The sequence below is a fragment of the Portunus trituberculatus genome, chromosome 17 (genome assembly GCF_017591435.1).
Source record: "Portunus trituberculatus isolate SZX2019 chromosome 17, ASM1759143v1, whole genome shotgun sequence".
Lineage (NCBI taxonomy): Eukaryota > Metazoa > Arthropoda > Malacostraca > Decapoda > Portunidae > Portunus > Portunus trituberculatus.
In genome coordinates this window covers 9,823,667-9,828,666 of record NC_059271.1, presented here as the reverse complement: position 1 = coordinate 9,828,666, position 5,000 = coordinate 9,823,667, and the positions used below count along the sequence as shown (strand labels likewise).

The window sequence follows — 5,000 nt, the reverse complement described above, 5'->3', positions numbered from 1 at the left end:
CTTTATATCACCATAGGGTGGAGAAGGAGGAAGTTAGTAATTGTAGCTGATCGGTGGCGGTGTTGAAAATGAATGAAAAGGAACAAAATGAAGAAGCACAAAGAAGGGAAGGAGAGAACAATAGTCCTTAAGGCACGTTTCCAGGAAATACAGGAGTGCATTTACTCAATATAAAAGTTAAGGAAGTGGAAGGTTGGTGGAGGCTGGGGTTGAAAACGTTCTAAGAATGAAAATAAAGAGAAAAAAAAGTGCTGCCTTTTATACACTTACAGAAAGAATTTCAACCATAAGTTGGTAACAAAAAAAAAAAGAGATTATGCAAGAAGCCAATTTACTAACTAAAACATGGTGATTTTCTCCAATAAAGAGATACCATTCTATTAAGAAAAGATACTCCATACTTTAAAATACTATAATTCTGATGAAGAAAGACTGACCTTACATCAAACACGGATGATAACCACAACAATCAGAAGGATGCAAGGAACCATTAATAATACACATGGTTAAATTTGGAACAGTTATCGAATGCCTTTTAAACAATAGTTTTGAAGACGGTGAAATGGTACCTCACACACACACACACACACACACACACACACACACACACACACACACACACACACACACACACACACACACACACACACACACACACACACACACACACACACACACACACACACACACACACACACACAAAGAAGACCGCGAAAATAAGGAATATGCAAGAAACCACTAAGGAGACACGGGACAATTCCTTAACGCACGTAACAGTCACCCACCTATACTGTTCACGGTGGGAGCAACTTCTCGCTCATCAGGTTAACCTTTGCGACTTTATTAGAAACTAATCCCAGTCTGACGAGAGCTTTACCAGTGACAGAAACAATGTCTGTAGTTCACCAGCAAGGATTTGCGCATCATAAGTTATCTTTGTGTTCACCAGTTATGTAAAAGATTCTGGTGAGAGTTTACAGATCCTAATACCCCTCTCTCTCTCTCTCTCTCTCTCTCTCTCTCTCTCTCTCTCTCTCTCTCTCTCTCTCTCTCTCTCTCCGTGTGTGTGTGTGTGTGTGTGTGTGTGTGTGTGTGTGTGTGTGTGTGTGTGTGTGTGTTTACCTGGCACCCTCTGGGAGTAGAGCACTGCACACCTATGTTTTAAAATCAATGGCTACAATCACGTGTTCATTACGGAGGTGTTGGAGTGGTTGGCTTGAGTGAAGGATGTGGTGGTGGTGGTGGTGGTGGAGGCGGTGGTGAGAGACCAATAGTGTGTCAGCAATGAAGGGGAGCTGGAGGAGAGGGTGGAGGGTGGAGGGAGTATGACGTAATGACAGCGAGGGAGTGTTAGTCAGTGTTGGAAGGGCATTAGTGATGTGTAGAATGGAGGAAGAGGAAGAGGAGGGACAGGAGAGAGGAGAGGGAGACGTAGTACCTATTTAACTGTAGTCATAAAGTAACGTGTAATGAGAAAAGTATTAGTGTTGGAAGGTCATACGAATTACGGGAGAGGAATGGAGCCAGAGGTAATGATGGCAATGATGACGACAATGACAACGATGAAGGTGACGATGGCGAGAGTAATGGTGGCGGTAGTGACGACAATGGTAATTATAATGATGAAGTGGAGATTGCCCTGATACAAGAATTACACAAGGCACGTTTTCTAGTTATTCGGTGATAAGTACAGGATATGAGGAAAAAAAAAACAAAAAAGAAAGAAAGAAAAGAGAAATAGGGGAGGAGAGGTGCAACAGGAATTTTTTTTTTTATGATTTAGCGAAATGTTATTTAATTTTTTTTTTTTAAGAATCGATGCTTTAAGTGAGCCGTTTAACACACACACACACACACACACACACACACACACACACACACACTCTCTCTCTCTCTCTCTCTCTCTCTCTCTCTCTCTCTCTCTCTCTGGTGCAGTATCAAAGATTCTTACAGCTTCCTTTTGTAGGTATGTTAGGGTTTTTTCCTTAAGATCTTTCCACACACGACAAAAGAAAGAACATCAAGGAAACACCTACACAAAATCACGAGTCCGGTTCCACGAAGTAAAACATTTCAATGGTGAACTCCTACAGTGTTTGCATGTTTTTTCTATTACTTTAAAGACTCCCCAGTGTTTTAATAGACAAAAGATTCCAAGAAATTTTCCTACTACACCTTTTTTGTTACTTAAATTCAACCAAGACCACACTATACCTTCCTCTAGTATACAGTTCTCTGCGTGCTGTGTATCATTATCTCGTCACCTTTAATGCACCGTCACCAGTATAACGTCACGGAAGGGTGTGGGTGCTCAGTGACATGGTAAGGTGTAAAGCTACAATGTGCCAGGCAGTGCTCGTCTGAATATATAAGAGACTATGCCGTTCATGTTTATTGTTTAACATATAACCACATCAGCAATTTCGTCCTTCTTTCTTGCATGCTGATATCCATATAGGGATTCGCAGATACAGGTGCTCTCTCTCTCTCTCTCTCTCTCTCTCTCTCTCTCTCTCTCTCTCTCTCTCTCTCTCTCTCTCTCTCTTTCACACACACACACACACACACAGTGTAATCCTCTTTAGTTAGTTTATGTTATAACTGCTATTTTTCTCTTCCATATCTTTTCTTCTGCTTGTTTACCAGCCAATCTGTTACTTTTCCTGCTGTTGTCATTGTTTCTATTACTGCCACTATTACTACTACTACTACTACTACTACTACTACTACTATTACTACTCGTTATTTTCACTTCCGTGTCCTTAATAATTTCCATAAATGTGCTACAATTCGAACCTAATTGGTTAGTCTAATTAGATGATTTTGCCTCTTGTTTTTCTGTTAATTCTGTAATTGGTTTCATGTTACTTACTTCCACTTCAGGGCACATTCAGTAAACGCAAGCCTCTCTCCCTCTACCCCTATTTCTCCCTCCCTCGCCCTCTCCCCCCCCTCTCTCTCTCTCTCTCTCTCTCTCTCTCTCTCTCTTTCATACCCCCAATGACTTCAGGTTAATAAGCTTGACAATAATTGGGGTTCTTCGTCCTTGCCCTGTATCCATGAAAATATCTTTATTCGGATGAGGATCGGAGAAATGTAATTTAAAAGTGTGTATGGGGGCAGCAGCGGTGACGGCAGCGGTGACGGCGGCAGTGGCAGCAGCAGCGACAGCAGCGGCGGCAGCAGCAGCAGCACCACCAGCAGCAGCAGCAGCACCAGCAGCAAATAAAAACATATCAATAATAGTAAAATAATCCCCAAAACGCGTACAAGAACATAAATGCGAGCAAAACAACAGAAACAGCAGCAGCAGCAGCAGCAGCAGCGACCCCAAACAAGGAGAGAAAGAAAAAAATAATACCACCCACTAATCGTTAAACCAGACCTCAACGCATCGCGCAACACATTAAATCCTGCTCAAGATAAACCTTTGGGAGCCAGCCATGGGAATCCGTCATCATTGGATATCTCTTTGTCGTATCTGCTATTGGATATCATGTATTTTCCTCCTTCCAAAATGAATTATGGCCAAATTCTGAGATGCGTTTTGCAGCATCGCACCGCTCGCCTCTCCTGCGACGTCCTCAAATTCTTAAAACAATAGAAAGTGCACGCGAGCAGACTTGGGTGCGAGCGAGCGCTTCTGAGAGGGAAGTGAGAGGAAGAGAGATAGAAAGGAGAGGAGGTAGGAGGATAAGAAGAGGAGGAAGACCGGAGAAATGCACGCAGTAAGCAAGAGTAGTAGGCAAGGGAAGGAAGACGTGCAAGGGTGAATGAGAAATGATGAAATCGAAAAGGATGTGTGATGCAGACTTTTTAATAGTGGTAGTAGTAGCAGTTGTACTACTACTACTACTACTACTACTACTACTACTACTACTACTACTACTACTACTACTACTACTTCTATTACTACTACTTTACTATTACTGTTATTACTACTACTTGTAAGAACACACGAGGAACACGACAGAACAAATGAAAGACTCATATGTTGTTGTTCTGCCTTTCTGTCAGTTTATCTTTAACGTTTCTTTGTGTATCTTTCAAAATGTCCGTCAGTCCGTCAGCCTGTATGTTTGGTCAAAAGCCCCCCAGTGTCTGCTTGGCTGTCTGTCCTTGCCCGTGTGTTTTTCTGTGTCTCTGAGGAAGGAAGAAGTTTGTCAACAAGGGTGAAGCAACTTGTGTAAACTTGGCTAACTCAACGAGACGTGGTTCTTCTCCCATGCTCTTGATCTCCCTGGCCCTCGGTAAACTTGTTGGTCGGGGTTAAGTGGAACAGTCAGCTCCACCTCTCCACCTCTCCACTAAACTGCCTTCGCCTAACCTCCCTTCTGCCTTCCAACTCAGCATTTTCAGTTGTCTACGTTTTACCATACTCTCAAGTCTTTTTTTTTATTTATACGATTTGTTTACCTTTTAGCATTGTCATTTCCTATTCACCATTCTCTCTTTCCTTACTAGTGCCGGTCATTCTATTCAGTCTCTATCCTAAGCTGCCTTCGCCCTACCTTCTTCCTTCCACAACTTCTGCCTTTTCTGTGTTTCACGTTTCAAAATCTCACATCTCTCCGTCCCTTTTAGCCACGTCTGTTCCTGTCCCTCTCTTTCCTTATTCCCCTCGCTAGTGCCACCCATTCTATGCGCCCTCGCTCTCTCACCCTTGATGCCCTGCTCTTCCTCACCTCGTTCCTTCTCGCCCCGTCGGAAGTTCCTGGCTTTTTATCCTTAATTTCTCGCCTAGACACGTACTATTTCGCCCTTTCTAAGCCATCAATCACCACCAATATTCGAAGGGGAAAACGAACAGACAGGAAGAGATGGAAAAACAGTATGACGTGCGTTGGTGACGAATACAAGCCTCCCAGGGAAAAGAGAACGAAAGGAGTAAAGCCTTAGAGTCCTTATGGCCTATAGGTGATGGTGGTAGTGGTGGTGGTTATGGTGGTGGTGGTGGCTCAAACGGTAGTGATGAGGAAAAAATGGAAGAAACTGTCGTA

At 43.0% G+C, this 5,000-nt stretch overlaps 1 long non-coding RNA gene across 2 annotated transcripts in view; it reads right to left on the bottom strand.

Annotated features, from left to right (window-relative positions):
- LOC123505140 overlaps positions 1-5,000 on the bottom strand; it is a 260,629-nt gene that overhangs the window by 125,354 nt on the left and 130,275 nt on the right. The gene's annotated exons all lie outside the window — the stretch shown is intronic.